The sequence below is a fragment of the Lagopus leucura genome, unplaced genomic scaffold (genome assembly GCF_019238085.1).
Source record: "Lagopus leucura isolate 7727_CA_CO unplaced genomic scaffold, USGS_WTPT01 Super-Scaffold_100004, whole genome shotgun sequence".
NCBI lineage: Eukaryota > Metazoa > Chordata > Aves > Galliformes > Phasianidae > Lagopus > Lagopus leucura.
The window spans coordinates 36,183,702-36,200,682 of record NW_024962264.1 but is presented as its reverse complement, the minus strand read 5'-3'; the positions used below and the strand labels follow the sequence as shown (position 1 = coordinate 36,200,682).

Here is a 16,981-nt window from a genome sequence, read left to right as displayed (position 1 = left end):
AATACTTATGAAGAAGTTTGCTTCTCTTTAATTCACTTCAATTTTGAGCTGCGTGTTTATTTATTAACTGCTAGCAAATAAAAAAGGATAAGGAGATGCTGCAGGCTGTGGTTGAATTACTCAATTGAGTAAGGACTGGAAGTCAGAAAGGAATAGTGAAACACAGAAGAGCAAAACAGAGACAGGAACGCAGAAGGTTGCTGAATAATGCACTTAATGACTGAGACCTTATCAGTGGGGTGCCAAACCAGGAATTCAGATCCAGTGACAAAGTCAGCAAATACCACTGCCAGAAGCAGTACCATGGTAAATCTTCACACCCAGCTCAAAAACACCAGTGATTTATAGAAAGGGTTCAGACTGTTTCAGTGTTTCAGTAAAGCTATTACAAGCTGTAATACTTAGGAACATTACTGCACAGCTGCAATGTGTTTTTGAAAAAGAGGAAGGGACACTTCTCAAAACAGTCATTTAGCAGCTGGTTTATTACTGGTTTTGCTATCAGTTACCTTTCTCTGCAGGCAAATCACCATTTCCCTTTGAGTTGAATAAGGACATATCCCAGTACCTACTAAAGGTAAAAGGGGTTTTCTTTCCCTGTTTTCAGTGGATCTCCTGGTGAGCGCTGTTGAGATAAAGCTTTGATGTGTTAGGCTGTCAATATTTTTAACCAGCCATGTTGATAAGGTTACTGATGAACCTCAAAAGTATTTTGTAGCAGGAAGACAGAAATTATTTCTCTAGACTGACTTCTCACAAGCACTTGGAGTGAGTTATTCAAGACCTCGCTAGACTGTAAATTGCCTACACTCATTTGCTACATACAAGATCCAGGAGCTGATATCTCAAATGCTGTCAATAACTACAGATCAGACTATGCACACACATATGTACACTATTATGTTGTGATTAGAGGGTACAGTGAGGAACAGATAAGCACACATACACACACAAAAAAAAAAATTAAAAAAAAATACATAAACAAACAAACAAACAAAAACATTGATCTTAATGTCCATAATTAAATATGAATGGTTCCAAGATGCTACTAAAGTGGCCTGAATTTTCATCCCAATCAGATGACTAACATAGTTTATGTATAATAACTTTGAGAGTTTCTTTGCTCAAAGTTTCCAGCATTAACAAAAAAATATAGAAAAAAAATTAACAACAAAAAAATAGAAATATCTGTTACAAATTTATCTGAAGCAGCCATGGATCTAGGCCTTATTAAATCATTAAATTTCTCCCCAGTTTTCTTCAAGAAAGAGTGGGAAAGAGATCTCTAAGTGGAAGTGAGCTGTGAGTATGACGCTGGGGAGATGCATCCAGTTGACAAAGCACCTCCAAGAAAAGGTAAAGGAAAAGAAACCACAAAATTAATCTAATCAGACCCCAGAAGCCCCAGTTTTAGAAAATGCCTGATGAAACCTTGTCTGAATAAGGCTATAGACTTTCTACATAAGGCTATGGGTGATAGTGCTCAGGTCACTCATTGAAGCAATGAAACCACTTCAGGGAAGATAGTTATGACAAATACAAGAAGATCAATCATCCCAGTGACACACCCACTGCTTTAGGTTCATTGCAACTTAACCTAGCAGAGCTGCAGGAGGCCTCAGGACTCCAAAGTGTGAGCAGAAAGCCCAGCAGTTTTGGAGGTGTTGTGCTGGAGGTGGCACGTGTGGTGGAAGCTGTGGGAGTGGAGACAAGCCGTGATGATGAGTGGGTGCTGGCTCCAGTGTGCTTCTGCAGCTTCTGTTACTGCTCTTCAGGGGTTTGGTTTGTTGAATTTATTTCTGTGGTTGCTTCCCAAATGTTTCTGGAAATTTCAGCACCAGCCTTGAGGCTTGCTGGCTGGATGTCGGTGGGACTCAAGAAGGAAAAATGTAACTGCCTCCAGAGTTTCCAGAGAGATGTTACTTTTGGTTTGGTTGTGATTGAATCTGAAGAACATGTGCATTTTGTTTCTGGTGTGGTAAGAGGCCTAATTGTCATGTTATCTTGTGATCTAAATTCAAGAGAAATACATGCATCTGGTAAAGTGGACTATGACAACCTCAATATCACCACCATTATGCTGCATTCTGTTGACACATTCCATAAAAGCTCACAAGCTTATTCATACAAAACACAGGGATGGCATTCTCTGCTCTGTTGTATTCCCCATGCATTAAACAATCTGTATTAAACAGGTAATGGAAATTGCAGAAATACTACAAACTCACAGTGTCATGCATTGGTCTTATGAATCCAGTGTTTCATCACAGTAAGATCTAGAATGGGAAAAGAGTGGAGCGGAACAGTAAGGAGATGATGTGCTTTAGTCATTCTTAAGTCACCAGAGTAAATGCCTGTTGGTATCACTGCCACTAATCCCCCTTGGCTGGTCTAACCACGGACAGAGGAGATTCAAAGACATACAGTAAAGTTCAAGGCACTTCATTTCATTTGGTGGAAATTGTATGTAGTTGTTTACATAGGGCTGAATCTTAATGTTTTTTGGTGATTGTTTTATAAATACGTGCAGGCACTTCCAAAACAAACCAGGGAGGTGACTGAAGTAATTTCATCTACAGTACATTTAGATTCAGAGCACTCTGCTGATAGAGAAAGTTAAAGAAGGAAATCAATTACAGTACATCCTGCTCCCCCACAAAGAGACTCCCGACATTGGTGACTGACTGGCTTTCTGAGAGGACATGAGATAAAGTCTAACTAGCAATGAAGATATTCAGAGCTGAGAAAAGAAACACATTTGAATTTTAGGGTGGAAATAGGTCGATGTTGAGGTTTCAGAAGCAGGGCAACATTCTCAGAGAGATGAGAAATGGAAAATATTTTCATGGCAATAGTTTGGGCAGGCTGAACTGAAGAGGGGAGAAAAGTTGTGGTCAGAAATGGGGAGGATATTGAAACAATCAGTGCATAGGCAAGTGTTGAGACAGTGTTGTCTGGGGAGGGAGACTTTTGAGAAAAACAAGGTTTTAAAAACAAACGGAGGAGGAATGGAGTAACTGGTTTAGTGACCTAGTCAGCAGGGAGTGCTAACAGTAAGAGAAAAGTGAATAAGAGTAATGGCATGTACAAATTCCAAGCAGCTGGCCTTCACACTAATCTTTGTCAGAATGCTATTTCCTACCTCTGCGCACGTTGCAAGCAGCACACTTCAGAATACTCAGAGCAACAAATACACACTTACTTACTGGCCAAAAAATGTAAAGTAAAAGAGATGCCTTGAATTAAGGATAGTTCACTGGAACAAAACTATTTGAATAAGGGAAGTTTTGGTTTCCTTTTCCAATAGAGTTATTCTGAAAAATGTAAATCAGGAGCACAAGAAACTCCTTTTCTTCTCTTTTGCTTTTGTTATACTCATTTGCAAGAGTGCCAGCAGTTCCCAACATTTCCTTACTCTGTTATCTACAGCTCCACAGAACAGCTACTGTTGTAGTGATCTTGATAAGGGCACAGCTGGCAAAGTGACCACGACATATCAGTTGTATGTAACGTGATATTTGTTCTCCCTGCTTACTTGGTACAAAAGACTACTGTAATGATCTTTCCTGTTCTCTGTTTACAAAGCAAATTAAAGATGATCCCATCAGTCCTTTAACTTTACTTCCTTCCTTCACCCCAGCCATACCTTGGACCTATTGTACCCAGCGATGTCTATTGCTTCTACTGGGTCACTTCAGGGCAACTGTTTTCAGCAGCCCAGCCCTGCAGTATTTCCTTGCTTGCAACACAGAGAGATATTTCACAGTGAGACATCTGACCAAATGAGAGCATTTTCAGGTGTGAGGCAAAACCAACAATTTCAGTGATTATTTTGCTCATCATGATTCAAAATAAGGGTGGATGAGCAACTGGATGGCTTTCACAGAAAGGGAAGGAGGGCAGGCCTTTTATTACAGTCATCCAAATATAGTCTATGCTGACAGCTACTGAAGCAACCTTTACGTAATGGTGCTTCACCAAGTGGAATAAAAGCAGGAGTGAACTCAGCATCACTCTCGTCAGACAGAAGGGAATGGCACACGTAAGCCTCCTTTGCAATTAGAATTAACAGGTAGCTTTATTGGATGCCTATTTAGAAAGAGTAAATAGTAAATAATTAGCTGCTACAGCTCTCTGAGGGCACATAGGTGCAGAGTGCAACCTGAGAAGCTCAGAGCCTGCAGCATGCTGGGTCTGGGTGGGACTGCCAGCCCCTGTTTTGGAGATTCCTGCAGAGTTGTTACAAACTGCTTTCAAAAGCACTGTATCACAGGAAAGCTCTTTAACTCAGCCTGAGGCTTTATCAGGATTACAGCACTAGCTCTCTTTCAATGTATTAGCACCAAATAGATTGCACAAACCAGCAGGAACTTTTCACACTTGGAGGTCAAGTTTTTCTCTTGGAACTGTGGAATATGATGGATGTGCTGCCATCATTTTATTTCAAGCAAAACTGATAGCCAATTGAGAGCATAGAAACCTGCTGAATTAATTCATCTCCTTAATGGTATTTAAGCTTTGGCTCAGGTAAATATTTCTTTAGCAATTATTATGAAATATAGAGTGATTCATCCCCCAGCTAATGATTAGACAAATGCAGTATTTTCACTTAGGCTTTATGCATACCTTTACTAGTCATTTTGTCTGTAAATACAGACTTTGCATTGATCACTAGAATTATTCAGCCTTTTTTTTTTTTTTTTAATCTGCTTCCTTTTTCTTCTCAACATGTTACCATACCTCCATAGAAGAGCACCAAAAAGAGCAACAATATCGCCACAGTCTTTACTGCAGGAGCTTCATAGCTTAAGATCAGCTTTTTCCCTTCCCTTGGCACCAGTTTGGAGAGGGGCAGCCCCATTCTCATAGCTCACGTTCAGCTTGAGCTGGGTGAATGGAGATACGTGAACATTCCAGACCCTATCTTCCAGCTGATACGAGATTTAGGTGCCTGCTTTCCCATCATAATTTGACAAATCATGCAATTGGCAAAATGCTGGCAAATCTTTCTCATTCAGAATTTTGGGGAATCTTTTCATTCTTATTAAAAAAAAAAAAAAAAAAAGACCTGGAAAAAATCTAAAAGAAAATTAAAAAAAAATTATTTCCTGAATGATATCCTACAGAGAAGTAGTTTCTTCATTTCTCCATTGGAAAACAATCTTTTTTTCAGCTCTTAATTTTCATCTGTGGTTCCTGCTTCCTAGACCATGTACCACAAGGAAGAAAAAAGCACCCAAATAGCTTTACAGCCTGGAGGGCTTCTCCCTCACAGCCTTAAGTCACTGCATTCACAACCTTGCTAAGAGTTTCTTCCTTTTTATAACAATACCAGAAGGCCTAGGAACAGGGTGTTGTGAATTTTTTTTTAAACTTTGTTAGATGGGTTCCGAAAATATCATCAAAATGATCTCACAAACTCATAACCTACTTCTACATGCAAACAAGCAGGCTGGCTACAGATTTATCAGTGAAAATTCCTTGTCCAGAGGTTCTAGTTCTCACTTTTTTTTTCTCTCATGAATTTGGTCATCAGCATTAAATTCCAGAATCAATTAAAATACGAACCAGCAGAAGAAATGAAGTATATAAACCCTGCAGAAAATGGTGATAGAGATTAGTAGACAATAACTATATGCACTTACCAACAAGAGAGCTTAGTCTGTTGTACCACAGGAAAAACACTGATCAGCAGGTTATACAGAGAGCTGCTTGTAGCTGGATGTGCTCTCATTGTCATTAGGTGCAGGTGACATCAATCTTGGAGAAAGTTGGTAGTACACAGAGTGGAAAACCCACTACCACCCTATTTCAGAGGGGAAAAAAAAAAAAAAAAAAAGTGACATCAAATTTAGGAATTAAATCCCCAATTTTCAAACCATTTAAAGGTAGCTGGCAAATATTTTTGAGTATTTTAAACAGACAGAATGAAAAGACTTGGACAGTATTTGAATTATTTTAAAAGTTTTTGAAGTATTTTGAAAATATAAACCATTATAAATCCAAGATTACTGACAATTGAGAAATCATAGCATTATAGATGAATGTCGTCTGCCTGATGAACTCTGTTGTGCTGAAATGGGTGACAGGATCTGTCTGTATTCTGTTTGAACACTTTGGTACTACCAAAACAGAAACATGTCACAGCATTACTACTCTGAGGAGCTGCTCTAAACCTTCTCGCACAAGTGAAATTGGAAAGGAGTATTAACAACACAGACAAACGACACTACCTCTGAAAAAATGCATTTAAAAAGGAACGTATTTCTCCTGATGCATAGGAGTAGGCAAACTTGCTGATATCTTGTTACAGAAGATTTTGGTATTATTTGTCACCCTGAGATTTCAAAATATTCTGCTTAATAGTCTGAAGAAGAGATTCTGCTTGTTGATAATTGACAGAATACATGTGGAAGACATCTGGACCACCCAAATTCTTGTTCAGTTTCTATAATGTCTTGTTCTTTTGTACAGCCACTGGTTCCTAAGTTATCACAGCTTTTTAGGCATGGAGCCACAATTACATCAGTGCTGGTACATTGTCAATCTGTAAGACCTTTGACTACTTCCTCTGGGTGCTTTAACAATCCAGCAATTAAAGTTTTCCTTCATATATGTAAACTCCTCCTTACATATTCTGGATATTATTACTCAGGCAATAAAAAATGACACTGAGCTGATAATAAGATGGAGTCAGCATGGCTCAGTTAAGTATCTCTGGATGGCTAAAAAGCAATGAAAAAGAGCATAACCCAAAAGGTCCCACCTGCAACTGCTGCAGATGACAGAGGCAATCCATGTGATGGCATGTAGATATCTAGCTGTACACTGGCTGTATCCTGTCTCCTGAAACACAGGGCATGCTCCTGTACCCACTGCCTGTTTCAGGGGCTAAATCCCTTTACATGCACATCGTGTGCCACTGCAACATCTGTCTTTCCTTCCATATTGCTACTTCTGCTCTTATAATTTCCTGAACTTTAAGAGGTGACTCAGTTGGAAGCAACTTAGTGTATTTCTCTGCAAATATATAAGGATGTGTATGCACAGACAGACATGTGTAATGCTTCTTTGCTTATGAGAGCATATCAGGCTGATTCATTAAGTGGTTCTGGAAAGACAACCTTGAGTTACCTCAGCAGTAAAAGATTATAGATAACACTGATCCAATAACAAGTGCGTGTTGAGAGGTAATTTCATGGTCAAAAATTAAACTAAGAGGCATTACAAACGCATAGTGTTGAACACAAATTTTCATCTGTGTAACTATTATATACATATAAATACAAAACTGTAGGAGAATGTTTTGCCTTCTTCTCATGGTCTTTGTATGCCGCCATGTTTGATTATCGAAAGGAAAATATCCTCACAGCAAGCAGCCAGTAGTTGGTTTCATCAGCAAGGAAGTTCTAGTGCAGTACATTGCATCAGTGATGCTACAGCCTTCAGAACAACCCAGAGTAGGACTGCAATGGGCCACTCCAGATAAAAGCTTTCTCCTAATGGACTGCAATTTTCCAGCCTTCCATAAAGATGTGAATAAAATGCCAAAGTCATTTGTTTCTCTCTCACTTAAAAAAAAAAAAAAAAAAAAAAGTGACTTTAAAAATGTCAGGCTGTATAGGTACATCTGTACTATTATTAAAATAAAGTGCAGATCCATGCCTAATACTAGCACATAATTTTTATCAGTATGTGTCATAGAGATACTTTCTGCTAGTTCTTTCTTCTTAAACTATAATTCTGTACATACCAGATCTCGTTCAAAGGCCATTTTTCAATAGCAAAATTTTCTGAGATTTCACAAGTCCCAGAAACAGGCCCACTTTGAATTCTTTGTCAGCATTTGCTGGGACAAGTATTAAAGAAAGTTACTTTAAAGAATGCCTTTGAACAGCAGGTCAGTTGAGTGATTCACTTCCAGCTCATTTCCACTAGAGTTCAAGTAAGTGAATTTCCTTCTTTTTCTCTTTTTAATCTTTGATTTTTGATAGATCGGTAATTAGTTAGCCTTTGCTTTGTGCTTTGTACTGCTTGCTAACCATGGATTTGTTTGGGGTTTTTATGTGGCTTTTAGAAAACAGAAGGTGTCAAACTCAAACTAGGTTTTATAACAATGCCATTATATAACCATCCAATTAGTAGCACATTCAATGCTATTAATAGCAGCTTCCACATATAAATCATTTAAACCGTTTTGTGTAGTGTGACAAAAACCAGCAAGAAGAGGCTTCCTATCAGTTATTTTCTCTGAAAAGAATAAATGAACTTAATGCAGATATAGGAGGTGCAGAGTAATTAATGTACTACCGGTTACCAGATTGCTGTGTGTTAAGATGCAGTTTACCTTTCTGTTCTTCCAGATTTTCAGAACCAGTGCAATCTAGCTTCAGCAGTTTTAGTCCCAACTGTTTCATGTGACAGAAGGGAATAGCAGCTCACAGAGTAGGGAGATTATCTGTAAACAGAATACAACCTCGAGCACTGATTAGCCATGGAGCAAACACTGGTCTTTCAGTGAGGGTCAGAAGTACATGAGCCTCAGATATCCATTTTATATACATCTCATGCAGAAGGATGCCAGAGATAGAGCTCAGACTGAGATGGTTTGAATTATTCAGAAAAGGTGGAAATCTTTCAAGTATTTTTCCCAGGAATACTAAAATTTTGTGTTGTGTTTCACGTGTACATTAATTATCGTATCATAATGACTTCTCCAATGATTATGATGTTTTACTGTGGTTCAACTGGAATTTTGCCCCACAGTGTAACACTACTTTTCATTGTCCTCTATTTCAGCTATTTCATAACGTCAGCTATTTCTGGGCCGACGTTTGTCACGCTGCATCCACTCTAGCATAGACACGTATATATAGGAACCTAAACTCTCTTTCAAAAATCTTGACTGGATTTACAATCATCAGAAACAGCTTGCGTTTCTGACCATAGAATCTGATCCAGAATTTTTTGTATGAAGTATATTCTGAAAGGTGAGTTAAGAAATTATTTCTATTTTTTTTAAAAACCTACTTTGATGTGCATCTCGTGAGCCAGTTTGATCTTAAACTCCTCTCCTACTGAATCCCAACATGGAAGCACTGAATTCATGAAGAGATTTCTTTCCATGGCCTAACAGCCTTCTACTCTTCATCAAAAAAATTTCTTTTTATACCAGATGCCCAATTTGACATGAGGGTGGAACAGATTTAGCTGGTTACCTGCTGCTGAAATCCTTTCTTATTTACATTAAATTATGCTGCTATTTCTCTCTAGTTTTTGAAAAAAAAGAGTGTCATGGTTGCATAATGCTATCTTGGCCTGATAATCTTTAAAAATGGCTGGCAAAGTAGTTGGCACACAAAAGCAGGCTTCCCGGTTAAACCCAGTGAAGCAGGTTCACCTTCACGTGGATCAGTCAAATGAAAGACTCAGAGAAAAATGACTGTGACCCATTTTGTTCTATTGAAAATGTGTCTCTTATGCTCAGCTAAAGAACCATATATTGCCTGAGTGCTCAAAGCTATTTATATGATAGAAGATTGCTTTTTAAGTCAGGTTTTGTAGGATCAAACTAGCATATGAACATCAGAAAAGCCCTGCTGCATCACATCAATGGCACATCTAGCCCAGTGTTTTGACTCTCAGCAGAAGGAAATGCCATGCAGGTGTTGGAGTACAGAGCCTGGCTGCTTTCTCCAGCCCCAAATCACATTCACACTTGACTTTTATAGCAGTATACATTATATATGGCATGTATAAATAGCAAAGAAGGCATGGGAAGAAAGCAGAGTGGTAAGTCTGTGAAATTTTCCCATTCACCAAGAGCGATATTGTTTCTTAAAAAATGGCTTTTTGCAGGAAACTGTTCAAAGCACTCACAAATAGTCTTCTGAACTCATGATGCACAGGTAACTTTAGCCAGCTCTACAGCTGTCAGTTTCATAAAACACACAGACTTAGGTAACTCACAGCAGCCACAATGTACATATATCTGGCATCCCCGCCTAGACAAGCGAGGTTCTTATTTCTAGAAGTGGCCTTGTATGCCAGCCATCGCTAATGGGATTTTTAGTGGAAACTGCAAGCAATGGGCTGTTCCTCAGCTTCAAATGTTATTCTTCTGAGCAGCAGCTCAGATGAATATCTTGCAAATGGAAGATGCATCACGTAAGTTTTTGGTGCCTGGAAGCTGGCTTTGTTTGCTCTCTATATAGCACTGTCAGTATTTCAGAGACAATTAAAAAATATATCAAATAATTCAAGCAACTTTTCATCTGACAAATATGCAAGCAAAGGATTAATATGCCCTCTGAAGTTCTGAGAGATAAAAGCTTTGTATTTACTTTAACAAACCTGCCAAAGAGTTTAGAAAGGCCACATCTCAAGCATTAAAGTACACCTCTAACATGCACTTATAACTGAACATCTCTGGATGCTGACATATATGAACAACGATAATTTATGAATAAACTTGCCTACCATCTATAAAGGAATAAATTCATCCATGATGCAAGATTGCCTCTTTACTTCAAAATGAAGAAGCGGGACTCTGGTTGCATTGCTGCTTCCACCTTCTCAATGTCAGCTGAAAAATAATAATATACTTATTTCATCTCTAACTTGACGAAAAGACAGTCCCTAAATGATTAAAACAAGACAGTACTATGCATCTCTTTGTCCTTCTTGCAGACATTTTCAAGGTATGCCCTTCCCAAAATGGAAAAAAAATAAATAAATGGTGCTGGCTTTACCAATTACGGACATTTTCAGAAGCTCACAGAAACATGTTTCTGATATGAAAAAGACACATACTAATAATAGCAAAGGGAAGGCTTCAGTTGAGACTTAGATGCATTTTTTTTTCATATTGTGCTGTTCTTATCAAGTAGGGTTTACCAACAGTTCCTGTTATTTTTCCCAGTGCAGTACATTTGCTTTGCCTTTCTGACTTTTTTAAGGTGGATGCATACATTTTCTAACTGAACTGCCTGTTCACACAAGAAGGGTCTCATGCAGAAGGGTATTCTTTTATGTATTTATAAGCAAATGCCATAGTTGGAGTCATGGGCATTACAGATACAGGCGTGTCCATTGGAATGTGAGATCAAACCGAAAATAGAGGCTAACATAATGAATGGAATCATATGAACTAAGGAGATTCAAGCTGGCAGCACTGTCCAGTTTTTCTAATGGTTAACCCACCCAAAAGCTAAGTGCTTTTTTTTTTTTTTTTTAATCTAAGAAAACAAGTGCTCTTCTTCTAGGGACATTTTCATCATGTATGAGTTGCAAGGCTTAGGTCAGAGGTAACTGCATGAAATGTAATGGTCTGCTTTACTGAGAGAGATGGGCACAGTGACCTAATGATCTCGTCTGACTTTAGTAGCTGTGACCAGAGAATTTAAATGTTGCCAGCAGGTAATGGCTTTGTCATAAGAAGCTATTTTTTAGGAGAACCTGGTTCAGTTCTGCCTGTAATTAATCGTCAGCCTTCCTGCCAAACCTTCTGGAGAGGTTATCTGCTCATAGCTCAAAAAGTATCGGGTCATCATTAAAAAACTGAAAGAGCCAATTTAGAAAGACAGCTGCAGGGAATAAAGGGCTTCTGTCTGAAATCCTGGATCAGAGAAAAACTACTATCCAGGTAGCATGCAATTCTATGGTATACAACCTGCAGGGACAATCATGTAAGAAACAGATAACCTCCGCAACAGATCCAAAGCCAAAATATGATTGGGATGCTAAGTTTGTGGCCAACAAATTCAATTTTTTAAAAAACAATAATTCTTGAAGAACAGTATAAAAAAAATGGTGTTCCATTTCCTATGGAGCCAGTAAAATGATTAGTCTTCCTTGGTGATAAAAACTGAAATACTGAGGGTACCGCTGTAAAGAAAACATGTCTGTAAGGCTGCTATGTATTTTTATGAAAGATGATTTCCAGCTTATGAGTTTTATATTCCTTGCAAAGATTCAGATCAGTTTTCTCAGCAAAGAGTCATCCAAGTATTTTTGACAGAATTTTTAAAATGTACTTTTTGGGGAAAAAGGATGATCTCTAACAAATTCGAACGTGAATTTGTGAAAAAGCATGAATAAATTAATTATGATAATCTATAGTGGACTAAAGCCAAAAGATTTTTTTGCCATCTAAAATGTGCAGATGCACCAGCTTAGTTGTAATGCTACCAAAGTAATGGCTTCTGAGAGAGAAAATGGGAAACAGGCTGGTGAGAGTAAATACCATGCAGAACAGTGCAGTTTTACCTCCTGCTATCAAAAACAGTCTCCACTGGATCTTTAATGTATGAAGACACTTTCTTAACTGAGTAATAGCTAGCTTGTTTCTTTTTTATCAGATTCATAAAGATGCACAAAATGGATGGACTCTGTGAAACTGTACCATGGATGACAACATCTGAGGGAACTGGAAATCTCAGCAAGAAATCTGAGCTACTTGCTACTCTTTCCAAATTTTATGTTTCCTTTGACAGTAAGTGTACAGGCCTTGTTTTTATTTAAGGCATGCCACACACAGGAATTAAACACACAGAGCTGCACAAATGCTCTCGAGCCATTTAGCCTTTTCTCACAGGTTCACCTCTATGCCTCTGCTAATCAGATTGAAATTCTACTCCGTGCCAACATAACATTAATGGTTAGAAACTTTCGCTTAATATCCAGCCTATGTGCATTCATCTTCAGCGAGGAGCCATTTGCTCTGTTTCACTGTTGTCCTTTAATTTCCATTATGCATGTGCCTAAATGCTGCTTAATAGCATTGCTATGTTGAGAGTGCCTTTGCCTTCTCTTTCAGTCTCTGTCTTTAGTCTCTGATCAGGAAATAGGTTTCCATTTCCCAATCACTCTCAGACTTCTCATGGCAGCTGTTTAGATTTTATATTCTCTTTTTCAAATATGGATAAGCAAATTCTACATACTATTTATAACTACATATCTAATCCTACTTATAATAATTATTTCTTAGGAGAACAATTTGATTTCTGTCAGCCATTTCGTTTAGAAAAAACTACAATTTTTTAAATTATTATTGCTTTTACTTTCAGGGATGAACTAATTACTTCCCTGAGTAACACTGGAAGGAGTACACTACATATACTGATAGGTATTTTACTCATATATTTCCTAACTAACCATTTCTCACAAATAGATCTCAACTGTCGGTACAGCTTGTAACAAAATACCATGGCCCCAAATCTTATTTTTTTTCCTGACTTTAACACTATATTGCTACATTTCCAGGAGAGGGATGCATGAGTTATGAAGTTTGATTGTGCAATAATAGCTGCTCAGGGATTTACAGCCCTTGTTATCTCTGTCTTACAAAGCTAACTGCCAAACATGCAGGACTCTCAGGAAAAACAATTAGACATGTACAATGAAATCATGGATTAATGCTGTTTTGGATCTTTTTTGAACTTTTGGCAGGATTGCTCTGGAGATTCATATAACCTCTAGCTGCAAGTCCCTTGATTTTTGGAAACCCTATAAATGTCAAGGTCAAGAGCAATTTCTGCTTATAATTGTCCAAAGAAATAAGTTTCTGGCCCCTTTCGTGGTGTCATTGACTTTTAGAAAAATAATTGCTAAGGTTAAAATATCTCTTAGTGATCTGAAAAGCAGTGAAATTTTTCATTCAAAACCATGAAAGCCCCCACACCCCAGGCTGGTATTTCTGGCCTGTCAACTACCTGATTCCTTCTCTCCATTAATTTTCAGAGGCTGGATGGTTTAGGGAAGACTAAGATAAAATCCATGCAGTAATCTAATACAGAGAGGGTAAATGCAACTTTTTATGTGGGTATGGATCAGTAGAAATAATTTTCAAATACTGTTGACTACTGATGAGCTTAAAACAACCACTAATTAAATGCAGCACAAGAATTTTCCAATTTAAAATGAACACCATTGTTCAGAAATAACTCCCAAATTAACTTTTAATTTGCTTACCTTACTAAGTATTAAATGTGACCAATATGCTCACAATAGAAATCAACCGAATGATGGAGAACTAGTCCACAGTAAATCGACTGTCTAATGGGGTTTTGAAGGCAATGAAAAGATGCACAGGGAAAACTGGTTGTCTTGCCTGGGCTTTCGACTCTGCAGAAAGTATCTCAGAAATCTGAGCTGGAATGCAGACTTATGATGTACATCCACAGACTGCTGGGCATGTTTTATAATGACTTAAGTTTAATTTTAGATTCCAAAGTAGAAAATAAACCAGCAGGAGTATGAATGATCTCCTATGACCAGGAACATAAGGTAGATGTATTGGCATATTAAATTTCTGGAGCTGACAGGTAAATTTCTATTGATAATAGTGCCAATTGGCATGTATGACCTTATAATTACCAAATAAGTTTACAGATAATGCAGAGAGATAGGAAGAAAATATTTAAAGGAACATAGTAGAAATCCTTCCTCTCCCATAGGAAAAGAGGAAGGTGCACGATCAGCTGTTTAAAAAGTTTTAAGACATCTTGGATATCTTAAACCACATGTTATGGTGGACCAAGGATAGACTAGCAAGAAGACCTGTAAATCAACTAAGAATGGAAAAGCAGAAACAGGAAAGAGATACTAAAAATCCCTTAGCAAGAGTCAAGATGACAAGGAAAGTATCAAGGACTCACTAAACAAAAGTGAAGAGATACTTTAATTCTATTGCAGCAGATAAATATAAACAACTGGAATTTTTTGTTGATTAACATCCTTTATAGAATCACAGAATCACAAAGGATGGAAAAGACCTCCAAGATCATCCAGTCCAACCATCCACCTACCAACAATATTTCCCCACTAAATTATGTCCCTTAGTACAAAATCTACACATTTCTTGAACACCTCCAGGGATGGTGATTCTACCACCTCACTGGGCAGCTCATTCCAGAGCCCAACCACTCTTTCAGAGAAGAAATTTTTCCTAATATCCAACCTGAGTTATATCACACTGTTGTAAAGTTTTGTTTTGTTTTGTTTTTCAAGTGAACTCATTAATCAGTGGCTGGAAGAAGAATCCAGTAGGTAAAAGGGAAGTAAAATCAGTACCCTAGGAAAAAATGTAGTTAATCACTTTCTGAGGAGCTGATACAGTGGACACTTACTGTCTTGAAACAAAGCTCTACAAACAAAAGCACAAGAAATTCATCACCAGTTCTTGCTACAAGAACCTAAGCACTAAGATCAGGAGTAAATACTCATCTACAAAAAGAAGTGCATACTCAGACCTCTAGTACTGAAATAGCCTTAGAACTTCTACAAATTACATTAGAGTCCCCTAGCTCAAAAATCCATTTCTGATACTGAAAAACAGTATATTCCAATTGGTGTTTAATGAGCCAGTTTTACAAGACCAAACCAAAATGAGATTAAGCTGAAATTAAACTGAAAAACTGAAGATGATAATTGAGAATAAAAGACTTCAGTTAGATGCACCCAAAACCACAAACTTCGGCTGAAAAAGAAAGCTGCTAGTTAAAAAGCAATCTGACTTTGTAAGAAATGAAAGCCACAATAAAGTAATATAAATATTCCCACTTTCATTCCTTGAAAGTCAGGGTGATTCTTTAACAAACTATTCTCCTTTTAATTAATGCAAGGGTCTGTCTTGCTATCGGAGAGAAATTTTAGAACAATGCCATGGGGCAGCCCTTAAAGCTGTCCCTTGTGGAATTAACAGAATCTCTGATATACCAGAGATTACAAGGTTAGCAAGAAAGTGATGTATACAGTGTTTGGCCCAAGTTCCTTTCTCTTGCTAAAGTCAATTATACAGAAATTAAACTGAACTCCTATGTTCTCCTCATCTCCTCTCACAGCTTTCATCACCATTATTTAAAGAAAATATTTCCTTCCTCCATCACTTGCTAATGTTTATTGGCATAAGCTGAAGTTGTCAGTCCAAGGTGAGAGTTAGCTAGAAGAAGGAAAACCACAGAGCAGGATTGCAGGGTTGCACATTTCTTCTGAACTTGATGCTTTATTTTAGCAGCTCTGCTGGATCCCACTTTCTCAAACCTTGAGGTTTCTTGCCAGCAGACAGGCTCCAATTTCAACATTTTCTTTACAGTAACTCCTAGTTTTGGTAAGCCAAATGGGCATATTTTTCAACATAGATAAACCCCCTTCACTCTCATCTGAGAATAAGCCCAATATGTGAGTGTTCAATGCATCTTACTATTCACATGAATACAAACAAGAAAGCCAAGTCTATAAATTACATGAGATTGGCTTCTCCCAGAGGACAAGCAGGAAGTATGCGAATAAAGGTGCATATGTAAGGAAGGCTGAGCTCCTAACAAGACATCTGTGGAAGGCTGGGAGAGAATAAATCTTTTCCTTATTCTCCTGTGGAACTGCATTAATCTGGCCTCAATTAGACTTTTCTTACCTATTGCTTTTCCACCCCGTGAGAGAGCAAATAAAAACTGTTCTCTCAGTTGGGGAAGGAAAGAGGAGAGCCAATGACAAGGTAAAATGTAAAAAAAATAATAAAAAAAAAAAGTGCCAACAATTAGGAAACTACTGATCTAATCAAGAGGGCATGTTTGCACACATAATAGAGCCGACAAAGACACCCAGATGCATTCATATGAGATATGTGGAAAGCATGGACTTACGTTGAGCTTTATGGACTTCAAAGTCTGTACTCTTTGACAGCGTTGAGGCATGAATTTCTTAGAAATAGAACAAATATGAAAATATCAACAAAAATTATTCAAAGATTTTCTATTCAAATTCCTATGCTGTTTACATTTGTTGAAATCATATTTTACAGTGAGATCTACCTTTTCTATTTCTGCTAAAACAGAATAAATATATACATATATCCATCTACCCATGCATGTAGTCATCGTCTTCTGATACATCCTAGAACAACAAATCCCAATAAGCCTCATCTGATTAACACATGTATGGGAACTGCTGAGTCACGGCCTGAACCTCTGATTGATCACCT

General features: G+C 37.8%; 1 protein-coding gene across 2 annotated transcripts in view; it reads right to left on the bottom strand.

The window, feature by feature from the left end:
* ARSJ (arylsulfatase family member J) overlaps positions 1 to 16,981 on the bottom strand; it is an 85,727-nt gene that overhangs the window by 3,250 nt on the left and 65,496 nt on the right. The window contains exons 6-9 of one of the 2 annotated variants that reach the window (XR_006178739.1): positions 16,644 to 16,700; positions 10,480 to 10,585; positions 8,348 to 8,458; positions 5,646 to 5,806 (exon numbers count right to left, since the gene is read on the bottom strand). The gene's annotated coding sequence lies outside the window, so the exon portion shown is untranslated. The remainder of the gene's footprint in view (positions 1 to 5,645; positions 5,807 to 8,347; positions 8,459 to 10,479; positions 10,586 to 16,643; positions 16,701 to 16,981) is intronic. The other variant, XR_006178738.1, reaches the window with a different exon arrangement.